This window comes from Chiloscyllium plagiosum, unplaced genomic scaffold, assembly GCF_037043375.1.
Source record: "Chiloscyllium plagiosum isolate Xiang-an unplaced genomic scaffold, Cpla_swu_hap1 HiC_scaffold_49, whole genome shotgun sequence".
In the NCBI taxonomy this organism is placed as follows: Eukaryota; Metazoa; Chordata; class Chondrichthyes; order Orectolobiformes; family Hemiscylliidae; genus Chiloscyllium; species Chiloscyllium plagiosum.
In genome coordinates this window covers 13,344,645-13,366,607 of record NW_028270187.1, presented here as the reverse complement: position 1 = coordinate 13,366,607, position 21,963 = coordinate 13,344,645, and positions in this window count along the sequence as shown.

Sequence of the window (21,963 nt, the reverse complement as noted above, 5' to 3'; positions counted from 1 at the left end):
TGGGTTAACTTATGAGGAGAAAACGAGTAGAATGTCATTAGAATTACTGGAATTTGGAAGACTGGGGAGGATATTATCGAAATATATAAAATTATGAAGGGAGTCAATTACATTGAAGTAGAGAGGAGGTTTCCACTGGCAGGTAAAATTGGGATAATAGTGCAAAGCCTCAATGAGGGCTGAGTTCAGAAGGAACTTGTCCACCCAGAGGGTTTTAAATCTATGGGATTCCTTGCCCATTGAAGTAGTTGATGCTTCTTCAAATTTTTTAAAACTAAGATAGATTGTTTTCATTTTTAAAAAGGAATTAATACATATGGTGAGAGTAGTAATTGGCTACTTATGGGAAACAACAAAAAAACGCTCCTTCCTGTGAGAGAGTAAGTAACAATGTTTTTTAGCATGCTGCCTCATATCAAACAGTTAAATAAGATTGCCTGCAGAAGGAAAGCCCTGAGGTTTCATTGCAACAAAATCTGCGCTTCAATAGATATTTAATACTAAATGTAACAGGTAACAAGGGATCTACTTCTGATATGAAAGCAAGCTGTCGACGTGATACCTCCAGATGATTAGTCAATGAAGTGAACTAAAGGATCATCAATAATTTTATGCTTTAATCTTGAAGATTAGAAACTTGTATGAGAATTCAATTCCAGGATACTTCAGGCGCAGAACTTCAGAGAAAAACACTGCTTAAGAATCAAACTGTCAGCAGAACTAAATGCAGAAATCATTGGTTGAAATGATAGGTAAACTCCACCAGTGATTTGATAAGGACCAGACTGCATTTTAAGACTTAACTTGCTGACTTGAGGATCATTTTTCTTTACTGTATGCAATACAGTTGAAGTAAATGCTTCAGTGTTTGTGAATTTCTTAGCAACTGTCTGAATGAAAAGTAGATTTCGAAACTTTACATATGGCAAGTCGGCTCAAGCGTAATGGGTCGAAGACAGGCAAATGGACTGGAAAAACGTATCAGCCACAATTCAATGGAGGATCGGGCTTGATGGGCAGAATTCTGCCCATGAATCCCGATCCTCCATTCAAGTGTGCCTGATATGTTTTTCCAGTCCATTTGCCTGTCTTCGACCCATTACGCTTGAGCCAACTTGTCATATTTAAATTTTCGAAATCTACTTTTGATTCTGTTTCGAAATCCTGTGTTCTCATGATCGTCTCATTACGGGACTCGTTCTTTGATCTTCCATCACTTCTGATGATCCGTCTTCCATTTGCCTGATCGGGATTTCTCGTTCTTTGTTGATCATCAAAAAGGACTTCTTGATAAGAAAGCCCCCCTGATCAGGACACTCCACACCCCCCCCCCCCCCCCCCGTAAAAAAAAAACGTATTCGCATGGGAGCTTATTGTTATATCATATTTTTAAGGTCAAAATTTTATTTTCCCTGTGTCAATTAATTGTCTGACTCCTTCTGGTGTGTGGTCACGGAACTGCAACACATGTCGTCGGAAGACCAATTCCCTCAATTAATTTTGAAAACAAATCTCTTAATTTTGAAAACTACACATGTACAACAGTGTGCATTTGGCACCAGATAAATTACTGACAACAACGCAACGTGCATTGTGAACACTCGAATTCACCATTTTATTTTCCCATGTTACGAGTTTACAAAATCAATTGCTCCTGTCATTGCTGATAAATGAGATCGTTTGCTGCAGAACATTACGAAGAAAATCCTGCTTTTTTTTTCAGAGACACTAATATCTACCATCCATGATGTAGTTCACTCACTCCTCCACAGTATATTCGATCTAACCTTGTCGTTGATTGAAGCAGTGGGTTACAATGTAAACAAACTCTCACTGGAAGCGCATAATTACTGAAAGAAACACAATCTTCCTACTGGAAGGAAGGTATGTGAGCTAGTAGTTTAAAAGGGCACGGTATGCAATTGCCCAAATCCTGATTTATTGTGAATGTTATTCCCAAAATGCAGATTTTTTTTTTTCTGAACAATATAGACTTTTGTTTTTGGACTGAAGGCCATTGACCAGTGCTGTTCCGCCGTGATGGGCGCTGGGTCCACTCAGTTTATGCTTTATGAGTTATTTTGATGAAATATAGAAAACATAGTAAGTAACGCTGCAGATGACACCAAACCTATTGGTATTGTGGAAAGTTAAGAGGGTCATCTATGATTAGAAATAGACTTTGGATCAATTCTCTCAATAGACAGAAGAGTGGCAGCTTGAGTCAAATTTGGAAGATGTGAGATGTTGCATTCTGATAAAACCAACAAAATAAGACATATACAATTCAGCTTTTGGGCTTTCAGAAGTATTGTAGAACAGATAGACTGAAGGTATGTAAACGTCTGAAGTCGGCATCACATATAGATAGGGTGGTTCTGACGTGTTTAGCTCACTTGCCTTCTTGGAGTTGGGAAGTTAATTTTGAAGTTGTACAGGATTTAAGGAATTAATCTGGGATTTATATTACGGGATTGGAACCTTTTGAACTGGAACCCAACGCAATCATTGGTTGGCATTTATTTCATTTGTGGACAATAGTTCTATCCCTGGCTGCCTACCGCCTGGACTGGCTGCTGTTATGAAAGTTACATTATCCCTTTGTCCATTGTGTACAGTTGTGGTCGCCCCATTACAGGAAGAATATGGAAGCATTGGAACTGAACTTAATTGAATTAAATTTATTGTCACGTGTAACGAGGCACAGTGAAAAGCTTTGTCTTGTGAGCAATGCAGGCAGATCACATAGTTAAATACCATACATAAATAAATAATAGGTAAACAGCGGCAAAAATAGTAATACAGGTACAGGTGAATGCTAAGAGTATATGAGTCTATTCAATATTCTAACAACAGTAGAGTATAAACTGTTTCGAAACCGGCTGATGCATGCAATCAGGCCTTTGTACCTTCTCCCCGATTCTGAAGGTTTTAGAAAAGCATTGTCAGAGTGGGATGGATTTTCGAGAATGCTGGTGGCCTTTCCTTGATAGTGGGCGTGCTAGAGATTCTATAGATGGGATTCTATAGATGGGAGGTTGGCTTTGTGATTGTCCGGGCCGAGTTCACCACTCTCTGTAACCGTCTCTGACCTTGAAGAGTACAGCTGCTATACTAGGTGGTGATACATTCAGACACAATGCTCTCGACCACGCCCCGAGAAAAGTTGGCAAGGGTATTTGCTGTGATGCCAAATTTTCTCAGCTGCATGACAAAGAAGTGATGTTGAGCCTTTGTAACCAGTGCATCCACAAGGAGAGACCAAGAAAGCTTGTTGTTGAAGACCACACCAGGAGCTATACACTCTCCACTCGTTCCAGCTTTGTAGTAATGTGTGTGTGTGTGTGTGTGGGGGGGGGGGGGGGGGGAAGTAATATCCCGCAGAAAGTCAATAATGAGTCCCTTGGTTTTGCTGGCATTAAGAACTAGGTTGTTTTCAGTGCACTATTTTTCAATGTCTTCCACCTCCCGTCTATATTCTATTTCATTGCCATGTGAGATGTAACCGACTATGATGGTGGCATCAGCAAACTTGTAAATGACACTAGTCTGGTATCTGGCAACGTAGTTTTGGGTATACAGTGAGTACAGTAGAGTGCTAACTACGTACCCCTGAGGGTCTCCAGTGCTGAGTGTTAATGAGGATGAAATATAGTCCCCAATTTTCACTGATTGTGGCCTATGTGTAAGGAAACTGAAGCTCCACTTGCATAAAGTGGGGGTTAGTCTGAGATCATGAAGTTTAGTAATCAGTCTCCAGGGGATAGTAGTGTCGAAGAGTGAGGTGGAGTCAATAATTAGGATATTTACATAACTGTTCTTGGTGTCAAGATGTTCCAGGGAGAGGTGAAGGGCAAGTGATATGGAATTTGATGTGGATCTGTTGGTCTAGTAGACACATTGGAGCAGGTCGAGAGTAGTGTGGAGTCTGGAGTTGATTTCTGTCATTACCAGCATTTCAAAGCACTTCATGATCATGGAAATTTGGACCACTGTGCAGTAGTCATTGAGACATGCTGCATGAGCCTTCTTAGGCTTAGGGATGATGTTGACCCTCTTGAAACAAGCAGGGCTAATGGCCTACTGCAGGGAGAGTTTGAAGATGTCCGAGAAGATCTCCACAATTTGATATGCACAAACTTTGAGTGAACGGACTGTTACTTCATTAGGTACGATTGCTTTCCTTAGATTCACACGAAAGAAAACTGACCTGACTCCTGATGCAGTGACTTTTGGGATATGTTCGTCAGGACATGTCGGAATAGGTGTTACATCTCCTCCGAAATTCTGCTCAAAGCGAGCATAGAAGGCGTAGGAACTATCTGGCAGGGATGTGTCATCGCCTGCTACCTTGCACTGTCTCTTCTTATAACCTGTGATGTCATTCAGTCCTTGTCATAGTCTCCGGATGTCTGTCTGTGTCTCTAGTTTGAATCTGTATTGCTCCTTGGCTGTCCTAATGGCTATGCGAAGGAAAAACTTGGATTCTTTATCTTTGAATAGGTCTCCAGCTCTGAAAGCCTCACACCTGATTTTTAGCAGGTTCTGTATGTCCTGACTCATCCAGGTTATCGTGTTGGGGAACACTCGTATTGACCTCCTCTGTATGCAGTCCTCTACACATTTGCTGGTAAAGTCTGTGACGGTGGTGGCATTGCGTCCAAGCCACCTGCAGACTGTTGAACATGGCCAAATCAGCCAATTCCAGATAGCACCTGAGTTGGCTTTCTGTCTCTTCCCACCATTACTGGACCTGTATCTGCGCTGGACTCCCGCTTGAGCGTTTCCCTGTAAGCTGGGAGACGGAAATGAGGGCTGGGGATGAAGCGGTAGGCATCTTTCACAGTGGTATAGCGGTGGTCAAAAATGCTCGGGCCCCTGGTGGGGCAGGTAACGTTTTGGCCGTATTTGGGCAACAGTTTCCTTAGATTGGTTTGATTGAAATCGCCAGTTGCAAAAAAAAGGGCCTCGGGGTGTTCCATTCCTAAGGTGTTCGTGTTGAAAGGCAGCATGTCCAGAGCTTCCTCAACCTTTGCTTGTGGCGGTATGTACACAACAGTTAGTACAACAACGGTACATTTCCGTGGTAGATAACAAGGGCGGCATTTGATTGTGTTGAAATCAAGGTTTGGGGAGCAATAGCTGCCCTGGTTTACAATGTCTTTGCACCACAAGTTGTTGATTTAAAAGCAAACCCCTCCCCCCTCGTGTTCCTGAGGAGGCTGGATGGTCCATACGATGGATGGAAAAGGTGCCGAGGAGATTTACCAGGATGTTGCTTGGTCTGGAGGGAAGGTCTTATGAGGAAAGGCTGAGAGACTTGGGTCTGTTCTCATTGGAGAGAAGAAGGCTAAGAGTGGAGTTGATAAAGACATACAAGATGATCAGAGGATTAGATAGAGTAGACAATGAGAGTCTTTTTCCTAAGATGATGACATCAGGTTGTACGAGGGGCCATACTTACAACTTCGGGGGTGATAGTTTTAAGACAGATATCAGAGGCAGGTTCTTTTCTCAGAGAGTGGTAAGGGCGTGCAATGCACTGTCAATTAATTAACTCATGGGCGGCACGGTGGTTAGCACTGCTGCCTCACAGCGCCAGAGACCCGGGTTCAATTCCCGTCTCAGGCGACTGACTGTGTGGAGTTTGCACGTTCTTCCCGTGTCTGCGTGGGTTTCCTCCGGGTGCTCCGGTTTCCTTCCACAGTCCAAAGATGTGCATGTCAAGTGAATTGGCCATGCTAAATTGTCCATAGTGTTAGGTAAGGGGTAAATGTAGGGATATGGGTAAATAGAAACACAGAAGACAGAAGCAGTGAAAGGCAATTTGAACCCTCGAGTCCGCTTCATTCAATGTGATCATGGCTGATTATTCACCTAATACCCTAATCCTGCCCTTTCCCCTAATATCCCTTGATCCCTTCAACTGCAAACATTATGCATACGTCCTTCTTGGAAACCTAATATTTTGGCCTCAATTCCTATATGTGAATTCAACCGGCCCAACACTTTCCAAGTGAGGCTATTTCTCCTCGTCTCAGTGCTGAAACGTTTACCCCTAATTATAAAACTATCATGCCTGATTCTGGAATCTTCTACACGCCCAAAAACCAGACTTCCCCTCCCTCATACCATCGTGAACATCCTTCCTGTTTCTGACCTATCTAGTCCTGTTATGTTTATATCGGTTTTTTTTAACGAGATTCCCTTCATTCTTCAAATCTCCAGTGAAAGCAATCTCAACCAACTCAATCTCTCATCATACATTAGTACTGCCATCCCAGGATTCAGTCTGGTAAACCTTCGTGTACTCCTGTATAGTTGCTGATCAAGAATTTGGTCGAGAATCAGAACAGAACGAAGAGAATACAGCAAAGAACCTCTTTTTGAATTTGTGGAGTAGATCTGTCCTTTGTGATAATGTTTAAAACAGTCCAGTTCGAATGTGTCTGCGTGTCGGAATAGTGGTGTCAGAAGGAGATGCTTTACAGTGAGATTATACCTTCCCTTTACATTTCTGATTGGCACATCATCGAAGCAGCTTTACTCTGTCTCAGAAATGTTTTACCTATCCTGAGAGTGTTTGCTGGGTTCAGTGTAGAGGAGCTTTACTCTCTATCTAACCACAGTTGTCACTGACCTCGGACTGTTTGATGGTACAGATCTCTCCTCTGTATCTAACACCAACAGAAGATGTCAAGGGGCACATCCTCTGCATGTAACCCCGTGATGTGCCTGCCCTGAGTGTGTTTTGCAGCAGCATCCTGCCTGCTGAAACACAGATAGATTCCTAACTTGGCCAAACAACAGGAGATGCTGGGTACATTCGCCACATTCTTCCCACATTGCAGCGACCAGAACTATACACAATAATCCAAGTGCGGTAGCACCAGAGTTTTATAAAGCTGTAATATAAACTCAATCTTTCTACAAATAAAAGCTAACACACCATACGCCTTCTTAACAATCCTAACAAAATGAGTCACAACTTTCAGGGATCTATGTAAATGGACACTGAGATCTCTCAGCTTTTCTACACTACCAAGAGTCTTACCATTAGGTCATTACTTTGCATTGCTGTTACTCTTTCAAAAGTGAATCACCTCACACTTTTCAGCTCAGAGTTGTCTCAACTCCCCTCCTTGAATAAGGAGATAACATTTGTAATCCACCAGTCTTTTGGCACTATTCCTGTTGACAATGACGACATAAATCTTAAACCCAAAGTCTCTGCAATTACTTCCCTTGCTTCTCAGAGAATCCTAGAACAAATCCCATCTGGCCGAGGACACTTATCTATGTTTACACTTTCCAGAACTGCTAACTCCTCCTCTTTATTATTCTCAAACCCATCGTGTCTAATAGCCTTTATCTCAGTATTCGCCTTGAAAACATTGTCATTTTCCTGAATTCTGAACTTGGACTCCGAAGTCCCTTTGTACTTCGGATTTCCGAAACCTTTCTCCATTTAGAAAACAAGCTAAGCCTCTATTCTTCTCACCCAATTGCATAACCTCCCACACTTGCCCACGCTGTCATTCATCTGCCAACCGAACCTTAATAAGATCCAGAACTAGGACGCACCCCCAAGGACCATATTCTGCTTCACGCCTGTCAGCATCTGTGCGGGAGTGGAGGGTGGGGGGATGGAGGGCTGACACAGAGAGAAGAAGAGAGAGAGAGAGCGAGGGGTTGGAGAGAGAGAGAGAGAGAAAAACAGGAGTCAACAGTTTGTGTCTGGGACAAAGGTCCTTCGGGAGAGTGGCCTTTGGTCTTGATGTGCTTCTGAATACTTTCTCGTTCACTTCCACCTCTCTGAATCTGTGTGTATTTTATATTAATATTATAATTATTTCGTTTGGCCAGATCCGGAGTCGGCCCTTTCGTTCCTCCCTCTTAAAGAGTTTTTACCCTGATGCAGCTGCAAACAGTGACATGGGGCACGAGGGAGCCAATAACTGCCATCTAGTACGGGACATGAGGGGGCAGAACCTGAAGTTAAAATGGCATAGGGACTCACGGAAAGAAAAAAACACTGAGGGAGTGTGGACTATGTCAACATGCTCCATTGCCGAGAGTCAGAATGGTGTTTTTTGGGGAATGGAGGGGGACAGGAGAGATGCTCCCTCCCAGTGAGGCATCTTGCTAGTCAACGGGCTGGTCAACTGCGAACTTTTTAATGTTCCCCTCCCACACCAAGCCAGAGGGTGTGTTTAAAGTGGAGAATGTTGCGAGGTGGCGGGCGGCTGGTGAAGGGATACGGATGGCTGACAACTGCGAAGACAAGGACGGCATTATTTTATCATGCTGGAGCTGCTCCACACTGGGAGGATCGCCGATGGCTGAGGAAAGGAAGAAAAAGTGGAAAAGAGTAGAATGGTAGCCTTTGCGATTCTCTTCCTCAAATGGCGTTCTGTTCCAATTTAATTGTTCTTTTTATATCTGAGATACATAATTTTTCTTATCAATTAAAGGATATGAAGGGGTATGGGCTCAAAGGTGGCAAATGGAGTGAAGCCCCAAATCAGCCGCGATCTCATTGTGTGGAGAATCAGGCAGAATAACCTCCTGTTCTTCCTATGGAACTGGTTACTTTCCCTAAATTTTCAGCAAAATCTAATAGTGATGAATTAATAAGGATGCATAATCAATTCAAATGCAAAGCTCTCTTTGTTGAACTGGGTAGGATGCGGTTGTCTATTTCTCAGCTGACAGTTACTGCTGAATGAATCTCCTATACGACACTGTGTTTAAATGCTGAGAAGTTCACGGCAGTGGATCCCTGCATGACCCCATCCATGTTACCTTTTTAATAATTTGGTTCCTGAGTTGCTGCCACCTCTAGCTGGGCCATAATGTATTTTCCATCTCGAACTGCCTTTGAACTATCAATGCAGAGTGACTGAGCAGACGCTGATAGCCAAGTTTGTTACCCATGAGGATGGCCTCAACCAGGACCTTGGGTTCAAGTCACACTACAGGTGACCCTCTTTCTCTCTCTCTCTCTCTCTCTCTCTCTCTCTCTCTCACACACACACACACACATACACACACGCACGCACACACACACAAAGCTTTACATACGAACACACTCAGGCAGACCCTCTCTCATACACACACTCTCTCTCAGACAGATAAATACACCACCACGCTCACACCCACACATTCACAAAAGCTTGTATTCTGCCACACTCACACACACACATTCACATGCACACCCTCACACTCGCAATCTCTCCTACACCTACACACAGAAAAGTCTCTGTGCATGATGTGAGGGAGAGAAAGATAATTTGCAATAGCATAATTGCATTTGAGATACATTGCATTTTACTCAATAAGCACGCAATCTCCGTATAGTCAATGTAGGCAGTCAAAACATGTGCCACTTATAACTCCTATCTTGGAAATAGAACCAGTCTGTCTCATGATTGGAATATAGACAGACTCTAACCTCACACCTTTAATGCATCTTCTTAAAAAAATAAAATCTTAAGTTATCTCGGGAATGTGACTTAAAAGCAGTTCTGGGATTTCCTTGTTAATTAATCGAAACCTGCAATCCATTCTAAAAGATGAACGATTTTGCACCTATCTAAGTTTGTTCAATATATCATATCAGTTGCATGACACAATGGTTTATACTGTATATTCCGTTTGTTATGATCTTGTCCCATAGCTATCTTATGAAGCAGCAAGGCTCTGAAAGCAAGTACGTTCAAGTAAAACTGTCGGACTATAATCTGGTGTTGTGACTTTTAACTTTATAAGCCTTGGCATCGCAAAATGCTCATCTAAATATTTCTTCGACGCGTTTATTTTTATTACTTGCTTTCAAATGTATAGATATTCTCAAATAGGGATTGACATCCAACTCAAATAATTGAGACTTTGTGTCTTTGAGGCTCAGAAGAAATGTTCATGGAAGTACATCTGTCCCTTTCTACCTTCCCCACACTGAACACCCCAGACAGTGCCACTCAATCCTCCTCAGATTGCTCACACCCTTGGCACCTCAGAAAGCACCCTATCTCCCCTCCCCCACCCCCCGAAAATGTTTTCAGCCCAAAATACCTTCAGATTGTCATAGCCCCCTCCCCCAAATAGACTCCACATGGAACCCAGGTCTCCAGAGCATGGTTTGCTTAATGGATTAATAGTACAGTGATAATAACGCTATCACCTTCCCATTTATGACATTAGCTTTTTATCACTGAGGATTGTTTACTTTCTTGAATGGTTATTTAAAATGGAGTAAGAAGCAGGGCTATGCTTCCACAATCTCGGATGCTAGATTCCTCTCTAATGCCAGCACATGGGTGACACAGTGGCTCAGAGGTAAATACTAATGCCTCACAACGCCAGAGACCCGCGTTCTATTTCAGCCTCCGTCGACGGTCTCTTTAGAGCTTGCATGTTATTCATGTGTCTGCGTTGGTTTCCTCCCACACATCAAAGATGTGCAGGTTAGGTGAATTCGCTGTGCTAAATTGCCCATAATCTCAGGGATGTGCAGGTTAGGTGCATTAGTCAGTGGTAAATATAGGATAATAGCTGAGGGGAATGGGTCTGAAAGGGTTATTCTTTGGAGGTTCGGTGTGGACTTGTTGAGCTGAATGGCGTCTTTCCATACTGTAGGGACTCTACGAACATCCTTGACTATCATGTCTTAGAAATGTTTCCTGTCTGATTAACTACAACGTTAGATCTGAGCTGCTACTTCTTAACCATCTTAACGTTAAATTAATATGGATCTTTGTGAATAGTTAAGTGTCTGCATTCTGTAGGTGTTCTCCCTTGCGCTCCCTTCTGCAAATACAATATCTTCCAGTATCATAAACCTACTTGTCAACTTTCAACAAAAACAACATCAGGACATTGAAATCCCACTACGTTGCTCATTTACACTTCAGTAATAAATTCTCAATCAAGCAATCTAGCTCTCGCTCTCGCTCTGTTTTTCCCTCGCTCGCTTTTTCTCTCTAACTCTCTTTTTCTCTCGCTTTCTCTCTCTTTTCTCTTTCTTTCTTTCTCTCTCTCTTTTCTGTTTATTTTTTTTCTTTCTCTCTCTTTCTCTCTGTTTTTCTCTCTCTTCTCTCTCTCTATCTCTCTTTTCTGACGATCTGTCTCTCTACCTCTCTTTCTCTCTCTTTCTCTCACTATCTGACAGCATAGTGGGCCAATCAAGAACTGCAGTCACAGCTCATCCCAAAATTCCACACAACACCTTGGGGAATGGCTAGCACATTCTGGCTAAGTTGAAAAGTCAAGAAAATGTTCCTTCTCCTCTGTTCAAATATACATAACACCAACAAGGGATGGCTTTGGAAACATACAAATACCGCAGTGCAGAAACAAACTCTTCATACAACTTCTCCATGCTGACAGATATTCTATATTAATCTAATCTCATTTGGCAGTATTCGGGCAATATACCCCTAAAACCCTACCACCCCATAAACCCAGCCAGGTGCATTTTTAACTGTTGTAATTGTTCCAACCTCCTCTTCCTTATCTGGTAGTTGTTTCTGGCACCACCATCTGTGAAAAGGTTGGACCTTAGGTCCTTTTTTAAAAACTTTACCCTTTGCCCTTAAACCAATATCTTGTAGTTTTTGTCTCAATTACCCTGGGGAAAAGACCTTGGCTATTCAGACTATCCATCCTCTTGATAACTTTATAAACTTCTATAAGTTCACTCGACAGCCTCGGAGTATCCAGGGAAAGTAACCACAGCCTATTCAGTCTCTTCTTCGTGCTCCAATCCTCGCAGCATCCTTGTTAAGTTTTTATGAACCCATTCAGGTTTCACATTATCCTTTCTGTAGCAGGGAGAGTGGAACTGAACGCAGTATTCATTACGTGGCTAAACCAAGTCCACTATAGGCACAACATGACCTCGCAACCCGTGTACTTTATACACTGACAAATGATGGCAAGCATACCAAATGTGTTCTGCACTGCCCCATTCAACTGCAACTTCACATTCAAGGGAAAATGAATCTGCACTCTAAAGTCACTTGTATGGCTACACTCGATAGGACCTTTCCACTAAATGAGTAAACCCTTCACTGATTTACCCTATGAAAATTCAACACCTCATATCTATCTAAATTGAACTCTATCTGCCACTCCCCGGCCCAAACGATCGTCTGGTCACGGTTCCCTTCTACTCTGAGGTAATTTTCACTGTCCACTACAATAATAATTTTAATGTAATCTGCAAATGTATTAACCACACCTCTTGTATTCACATCCAATCATTTATATGAATTGAAAGTGATATCATTTCATTGGACTCTGTTTCATCGAGATTGTATCTATTTTATGAATGCTTGAGTAATTATAGTGGGATAAGAGAGCTTTATCCTGGATGAAATGGCCTTTTGTAGTGAGTGCACGAGGGATCTTTCCTGTGCTTCCTCAGAACCTACAAGCACCATGCCTTCTAATTTCCATAAAATCATAGAAATAGGAACAGGAATAGGCAAGAATGTCAGCAGTGAGCTGCAATGTCAGAGGCTCAATTTTCTTCATTGCAGTAATATATTTCATGCATAAGATAATCCTTATATACATGCAGAATCACTTGCACAATCTTAGTATATTGAGACAAATAAACATTGAATTCAACTTTCCCAATAGTGCCAACTAACAAACTCAATGCAGCTCTAATTTCTGCACAATAAACTTTACATATATTGGAGGCACCGTGAGAGCGCAAAACTCCATGGACCTCCATTTGATTTGGCCGAAAGACCTTAGAGAGTGTATTTGCCCATGCACCTTGGTTGCAAATGCTCCAACCTTCAGTGCCTCTGCATGTAATCCAGGAATTTAGAATATGGCAGTCTACAACGTTCGATCAAGGTCACCTCCTTGTTTTGGAGTACGAACGGTTTCAGGCAGAGTAAAGAGAGTGTCTCACAGAGTTGATAGTCCTCTAGACAAAGTAAATGTTTGTATCAGTACATATCGCAAGGGAAATTACTACAGAGCAGAGTCCTGCGTCTAGGAGCTGCTTAGGATGGACCTTCACGAAAAACACTGCGTCTCTTCAAACTTCCTTTGCATAATTTTGGAGATGCCGGTGTTGGACTGGGGTGCACACAGTTAGAAATCAGACAACACCAGGTTATAGTCCAACAGGTTTAATTGGACGCACATTAGCTTTCGGAACGTCGGTCCTTCATCAGGTGATAGTGGAGGACTCAATCCTAAAACACAGAAGTTATAGCAAAAATTTACAGTGTGATGTAACTGAAATTATACATTGAAAAATACCTTGATTGTCTGTTGAGTCTTTCATCTCTTTGAATATCATGATAGTTTCACTTCTTTCATGTGTAAATCACAAAACCTTCTTTTTAAAAAAGTTTCATTCTCAGGTTAACAGTAACACTGTGTGATAGCTGGACAATATGTTGAAGGTGTTAGCCCCTCGTGTTCTCTGTCTATGTTATGATGTTTAAATTGATTCAAATCTAAAAAGTGAGATAACAGAGTTTTACATGAATTCATGCAGTTTTTCAGCAAAGCACAATGCAACTCTGCAAGTACAAATTCACCCCACAAAATCTATGTGTGCATGTGGGTCTTTGTCTATGTGTGTGTGTGTCTGTCTGGGTTAGGGGTTGTGAGTGTGTGAGAGAGTGTATGTGTGTGTGTAGTGAGTGTAGAGTGTCTTAAGTCTGTGAGGGGGTGCATGTGTGAGTGTGGGAGTGTGTGTGTGCATGTCTGGGGTGGGGGTTTATGAGTGTCTGTAAGAGAGAATGTATGTGTGCGTGCTTGAGTGTAGAGTCGTCTAAGTCTCTGAGAGGATGTATGTGTGAGTGTGGGAGTGTGTGTGTCTGTAAGGGTGTGTGTGTGTGTCTGTGTATATGTGTGTCCATGTGTATGTGTGGATAGGAGTGCCTGTGTGTGTGTATGTGTGTGTGTGGGAGTGTATGTAGGAGTGTCTGTAGGTGTGTATAGTGCAATGGTGGTCACCTGAAATGTGACATGAATCCAAGGTCCCGGTTGAGGCCCTCCCTAAGGGTACCGAACTTAGCTATCAGCCTCTGCTCGGTCACTTTTCGCTGCTGCCTCTCCCGAAATCCGCCTTGGAGGATGGTCACCCGAAGGTCCGAGGTCGAATGTCCTGGACCACTGAAGTGTTACCCACTTCAGTTCTGTGGAGCCCATTCATCCGTTGTCGTAGCTTTTGCTCGGTTTCCTCAATGCACCATGCCCATGGGCATTCTTGGCTACAACGTATAAGATAGACAACGTTGGCGGAGTCACATGAGTACCTGCCAAGAACAAGGTGGGAGGTGTCCCCACGTGTAATGGTGTCAGAGCGTGGACATAGATACCACCATTACACTCACAACCCCCAACCCAGACAGACGCACACACACACACACACAAAGACCCACTTGCACACATATATTTTGTCAGGTGAATTTGTACTTGCAGAATCATATTGTACTTTGCTCAAAACTACCTGAATTCATGTAAAACCCTGTAATCTCACTTTTTAGATTAGAATCCATCTAAACATCATGACATAGAGAGAGAGTACATGGGGCTAACACCTACAACATATTGTCTAGCTATCACCCATTGTTACAGCTAACCTGAGAATGCAATTTTAAAAGAAAAGGTTTTGTGATTTACACATCAAAAATGTGAAACTATCATGGTATTCAAACAGATGAAAGACTCAACATACAATCAAAATATTTTTGAATGTATAATTTCAGTTACATCACACTGTAAATTTTTGCTGTAAATCCTGTGTTTTAGGATTGAGTCCTCCACTATCATCTGATGAAGGAGCGATGCTCTGAAAGCTAATGTGCTTCCAATTATGAACCTGTTGGACTATACCCTGGTGTGTGATTTTTAAATTACTTTGCATAGTCTGATTCCAGCAGAAGATATATGGCAGTCTCAAACACCCCACCTCCATCTACTTCGTTGACTGCATGCTGTGGCCCTCAGATTCCACGTCTGACGTGTCATGCCTTTCTCCCTACCAGCCACATTATGATTTGATGCTTGTTGGAAGGTTCAGGCACTGTGGCATTCTGCAAATGACTTTGACAATTGGCTCAGGGAACAACTCATCAGGATCCACCCTTTCGTTTTTCTGTATGATCTGAAGAACGCTACACGCTGACCTCTTCCATATGGACTTCAGGTCAAAGTTATGTTTTCGATTTCTTGGCGAAGTTATTAACAGATGTGGGGTAATACAGAACGATCCCATGCTTCATCACATGTAGGACCTACGTACATAATGACACCTGGCTGTATAGCTTAACGGACCCGCACAAACAGGTGACCATCAGGATGAGGGATGAATTTGTTACGTTTTTCCCTCCCTAATCCAGAGGTTTGTACATTGTGTCCCTACTGACATGGTCCAATCTTGACCACCAGAAAAAAATGGAAGAGGGCTCGTGTGCTTGTAATGGCACAGGTTCAGGGAATGGGCCAGTAATGCGCCGCCTAAAGCAAGAGAGAGAGAGAGAGAGAGAGTACCCTACAAATAATGACCAAGGTGACCTGCATTGGAGGGGGAGCCGTTGTCTCAAATGCCCAGTTCCTGTCTTAAATTGGCAATGTCCTTCTCTCGGATTTATGAGCACACTCCGACCCCCATGAGCCATATTTCCAGCACCTGCGAGTAATCTGACCAGAGGTGAGAGGATGTGAGATTAATTATCCCAGGTCCCAAAGAGCGTGACCCCGTTCTTGCCTTGATAGTTCAAGCTACTCAGCATTAAGCAAAACGCGACTTATTTATACATTATAATTAAAATGCAATTAAAGAAGGAGTAATTTGGAATAATTTATCTCTGTTGGAAATTTTAACAGAATAATAGATACACTAAGGATTACTAATAACCTGTTCCAATTTGGAAAAAAACCATAAACATACCTTTGACAAAAAAGACAAATTCAGAAAAATAGATGTCTCATATGCAATCTCACCGTCTAAAAAAATAAGTCCCAGCATTTGACAGCAAAGAGAGAGGGAAAAAAATTACAATTACACTTCTTCAAGCCCAAAGCAGCATCTGATCAAAGCTAAACGAAAATCATTGTAGAAATCCTAGTTTGAGAGCTGGCTCCATCCATTTAAGGCCTCACAAACGGTTACTCTCCTTGTTCTGGTGGACTGGTCACACCTTTGCATTTACCTATCTTTATAAAAGGACAAAATACCCCTCTTCAAACCACAGCATCATGACCAAGATAGAATCTTTGGACGGAAGCCTAGTTTTCATGATGGACTGGGCTGTGTTCATGTCTCTCTGTGGTTTCTTGACATCTTGGGAAGAGTAGTTGTCATGTCTCCAAATTCAATACTTTCTAGGGTGCATCTATAAACCCTCTCTGTCGGTCGGTAAGCTACCTATTCCCAGCAATCACCATCAACACTGCAACTAATTGTTCATTTCTCCAAGCGAGGCGAGTGAGGAGTGAAGGACGGCTAGGAAGGTGAGTATGACAGTTTTAAAAAAAACTTATCTCAGGCGTCGGGGCCTCCATTTGCCGAGAGGTGCGAGGAAGGAGCAAATTCCTGCTGGGAAGATGAGTAACATACATTTTTCTTTTTGAACGGAGTGATGCAGACAGAGGGCGGAGAGAAACGAGGGTTGTCTGGTGTTGTTTAAGTGGGTGTGATCTCTTCTCTTCCTTTGTTTAGTCCTGTGCAGGCTTTCAGAGTAGCGGGATGTGGATGTTAGGGCAGTTGCATACTCCACCGACAGAATGTGGCAGGTGAGAGACACTTCACATGTCTCTGCCTACTACATCTGCGGGACATGCATCCAACTCCAGCTCCTCGAAAACCAAATTATGGAACTGGAGCTGGAGCTGGATGAACTACAGATCATCCGGGATGCTGAGGGAGAAATTGAGAGCATATACCCGGAGATAGTGACTCCTCAGATACAGGATAAGGACAGCTGGGTTACGGTCAGGGGTAAGAGAGGGAACCTGCGGTCAGAGCATGGATCCCCTGTGGTTGTTCCCCTCAGCAATAAGTACACGGTTTTGGATATTGCTGGTGGGGATGGCCTACCAGGGGAAAGCCATAGCTGTCAGGTCTCTGACACTGAGCCTGGCACTATGGCTCAGAAAGGAAGTTGGGAGAATAGAAAAGCGCTAGTGGTAGGGGACTCAATAGTTAGACGGATTGACAGGAGAGTTTGTGGTCAGGAACAGGACTCCCGGCAGGTATGCTGCCTCCCCGGTGCCAGGGTCCAGGATGTCGCCGATCAGGTTTACAAAATTCTGAAGGGGGTGGGTGAGCAGCCAGAAACCGTGGTACATATTGGCACCAATGGTATAGCCAGGAAAGGGATTGAGGATCTGAAAATTGACTACAGAGAGTTAGGTTGGAAGCTGAAGAGCAGGACGAGTAGAGTCGTAATCCCGGGTTTGCTACTAGTGCCATGAAATAGTGAGGGAAGCAACAGTCAGGTACTGACCTGCCGAAGCACAACCCACCCAGACCCATTCCCCTAACACTATGGGCAATTTAGCATGGCCAATTCCCCAGACTGCACATTTTTGGACTGTGGGAGGAAACCGGAGCACCCGGAGAAAACCCATGCAGACACAGGGCGAATGTGCAAACTCCACACAGTCAGTCGCCTGAGGCGGGAATTGAACCTGGGTCTATGGCGCTATGAAGCAGCAGTGCTAACCACTGTGCCCACGAAGAAGATGCCTTCTGGGGAATGTGGGACCTGTATATAAAGAACGGGTTGCACTTGAACTGGAGGGGGTCAAATATCCTGGGTGAGAGATTTGCTCGTGTGGTTCAGGATGGTTTAAATTAGTTTCACAGGGGTGTGGGAATCAGAACCACATATCTGGGAGGAGGGCAGTTGAAGATGGGGCAGTGACAGGATGTAGTTAATCTATCAGAAAGGTTTCTCACGCAATGAAACCATACGATCGGTAAAAGTGTGTCAGCTTAAACGCAAGAAGTGTCAGAAATAAGAGTGATGAACTTAGAGCATGGATCAGTACTTGGGACAATGATGTTGCGCCCGTAAGGGAGACGTGGGTTTCACAGGGGCTGGAATGGATGCTTGATTTTCCAGTGTTTAGAACGTTTAAAAAGAACAGGGAGGGTGGAAGAAGAGGAGGGGGTGTAGCATTGTTAATCAGAGAGTGCATCACAGCTACAGAAACGAAGGTTGTTGAGGAAGGTTTGTCTAAAGAGTCAGTATGGATGAAAGTTAGGAACAGCAAGAGAGTTTTCTACAGACCCCCTAATAGCAGTAGACATATTGAAGAACCGATAGGCCGGGAAATTTTGGAAAAATGCAGATGTAGCAGGATTGTTGTTATGGGTGATTTCAACTTTCCCAATATCGATTGGAACCACCTTAGTGCAGATGGTTTGGATGGAGCTGTGTTCGTCAGGTTTGTTCAGAAGGGTTTCCTTACTCAGCAGGTAGACAGACCGACGAGGGGAGGGGCCACTTTGGATTTGGTGTTCGGCAATGAGCCACGAACGTGTCAGATCTCGAGGTGAGAGAACACTTTGGCGACAGTGATCACAACTGCCTCACATTTACCATAGCCTTGCAGAGGGAAAGGAGTAGTTACCGAGGGAAGATATTTAATTTGGGTAAAAAAGAAAATGATGATGTTATCAGACAGGAGTTGGGAAGTACAGACTGGGAGCAATTGTCCCAAAGAAACGGCACAGCAGAATGTGGAGACTGTTTAAGGAGCAGTTGTTGCAAGTGATGCACGATTCTGTTCCTCTGAGGCAGGTAAGAAGGGGTAAGATTAAGAAACCTTGGATAATGAGAACAGAGGAGCTTCTCGTCAAAAGGAAGAAGGCAGCTTATGTCGGGTGGAGGAAACAAGGATCGACCACAGCTTTAGAGGATTATAGGCTTGCTAGAAAGGAGCTCAGAAATGGACTAAGAACAGCCAGCAGGGGACATGAAAAATGATTGGCGGGAAGGATTAGGGAGAACCCAAAGGCATTTTACACGTACGTGAGGAATAGGAGAATGATCTGGGAGAAGTTGGGGCCGGTCAGGGACAGAGTAGGGAACTTGTGCATGGAGTTTGAGCAGATAGGGGAAGCCCTAAATGAATTTCTTGCTTCGGTTTTCACTAAGGAAATGGGCCTAGTTGTGAATGAGTACATTGATGAGCTAGGATACAGGCTTTACAAAATCAAGATCGATGAAGTTGATGTCCTGGAAATTTTGGTAAACATTAAGATTGGTTAGTTTTCACAGGTAGACCAGATTTATCCTGGGCTGGTCCAGGAGGCGAGAAAGCAGACTGCTAAGCCACAGGTGAAGATCTTTGCCGCCTCACTCTCCACGGGAGTTTTACTGGAGAATTGGAAGGAGGCGAACGGTGTTCTGTTTTTCAAGAAGGCTAATAGAGAAATCACTAGTAATTACAGACAAGCCAGTCTTACGTTTGCGGTCAGCAAAGTTTTTGGAAAGAATTCTGACGGATAGGATTTATGAGTATTTGGAAAAGCATAACGTGATTAAAGGCAGTCAGCAGATCATCCTTACAATCGTATTGAGTTAATTAAGGAGGTGACAAGACATGTTGACAAAGGTCAAGCAATGCATGTGCTATGTATGGACTTCAGCAAGGCACTTGATAAGTTTCCCCATGTAAGCTCATTGATAAAGTCATGAAATATGGGATACAGGGAGATTTGGCTCAATGGGTTCAGAATTGGTTGGCTGACAAAAGGCAGAGTGTGGTTGTGGATAGAAAGCATGCTGTCTGGAGGTCAGTGTTAAGTGGGGTCCCGCAGGGCTCTGTTCTTGGGCCTCTGCTCTTTGTGGTTTTTAATAATGAATTGGATGAGGAGGTTGAGGATGTGTTAGTAAATTTCAAGTTGGCACAAAGTTTGGAGAAACAGTTAATAGTATCAAGGGCTATTGCAGGCTGCTGCACGACATAGACAGGATGCAGACCTGGGTTGAGAAATGGAAAATGGAGTTCAACTTGGATAAATGTGAAGCTGTGTATTTTGGAAGGTCGAACTCGAATGCTGAATATAGAATTCAAGACAGGATTCTTGGCAGTGTGGAAGAACAGAGGAATGTTAGTGTTCAAGTACATATAGCCCTCAAAGTTGCCACCCAGGTGGATAGGATTGTTAAGAAAGCATATGGTGTTTGGCTTTCATTAACAGGGGGATCACGTTTAAGAGCCGCAAGATTTTGCTATTGCTCCACAAGACCCTGTTGAGTCCACCCTTGTTATATTGTGTCCAGTTCTGGTCGCCCTACTATAGAAAAGAGAAAGAGGCTTTGGAGAGGGTGCAAAGAAGGTTTACCAGGATGCTGCCTGGACTGGAGAGTTTGCCTTATGAAGAGAGGTTGATTAAGTTCGGACTTTTCCCTCTGGAGAGAAGGAGGAAGAGAGGTGACCTAATCGAGGTATACAAGGTAATGACAGGCATGGATAGATGCAATAGCCAGAGACTTTTCCTAAGGGCAAGATTAACGGGCACGAGGAGTCATCGTTTTAAGATATTAGGAGAAAGATATAGAGGGGACGTCAGAGGAAGGTTCTTAAGAGTTGTGAATGCATTGCCAGTGGTCATGATGGAAGCAGAGTCATTAGGGACATTAAAGTGACTGCTGGACATGCACATTGATAGCAGTGAATTGAGGAGTGCGTAGGTGAAGTTATTTTATTTTACACTTGGAGTAGTATCCTGCACAACCTCGTGGGCTAAAGGGCCTGTTCTGTACTGCACTTTTGTATATTCTATGTTTTATTCAGTAAGGCATTCCCTTCCAGTGTTTGTCACTAAATGACAGGTGGAGCAATATCTCTGCAACAGTCAGAGATCAGCAGAAACATAACAATGGAGATATTAGATCAGCACCGGCGAGCAATAGAGTGGAATATAACTAAAATCAGAGGGAAAATGATTTGCGTTATCCAATGATGTGTAGTTGCATTTCTGCCTGGCTTTACTATCTTTACTGTGTTTGTATAAATTCAACATTAACAATCCAGGCATCACATCAGGGTTTTGCTTACATTTTCTATCCCTTCCTTGGGAGTGTTGGAGTCCCTGGTAAGTCTGTTTCTCACAATAAATTCTGTAAGCCAGTATGACTGTACTTGTGATTTGCGGTACCCTTCTTGGTCACGTGACTGTTTGTTTACATTATCTTTTCCTGAATATTCACTGATTAAATATCATTAATTATAATCATTGTGCTTTGGCCTCATTTTTCTTTCTGTTTTTGGTGTAACTGCTAATTATAGAAATTCACCCATTGATCTGCTAACATGAATCATTGTTGATTGCTTGCCTTCTTTGTCCGCATTTTGGCCGAGTTCACTTCACGCTCATTGCCATTTCTATCTTGGCAAGTTCTTTTATTGCTGCTCTTGAATTTCATATATTCTTACGTTCTCTCACTGTCATTTCCAGTCTGCTCTGCTCTCATGCTTACACCGGGGCTAGACCATCAATACTGTCACTGCAGTATGCCCATTCTTTACTCCCCATGCGAGTAGCAATTAATTGATCCTCTCAATGCCAACGCGTGGCGTCCATGAACACATGTCAAAAAAACATTAAAACAACTCTCTGATGCTGAACATTCTGTACTCAGTAAGTACCTTAGTTTTATTCCTAATCACTCAAATCAAAACCCATCAAGGAATTTATTTCGGGCATGACACGATGTTGAATTGTTCATCCATCACCTTCTTCTCTATTCCATAACTTCAGAACAGATTGCTCTTCCCAAACAAACTCCAATATTTTCATTTCAATTGGTTCACTCCATCTGGAATTTTAACTGCACGCGACCTGACTTTTCTATGAGAACACCCCCCATTGAATGCACCTTGCCTCACCATTTAGTCTATCTCCCTCTGAACTGATTGCACACCAAGCTCCTAGACCCAATTCCGAAATTGTAATTATTCCTTCCA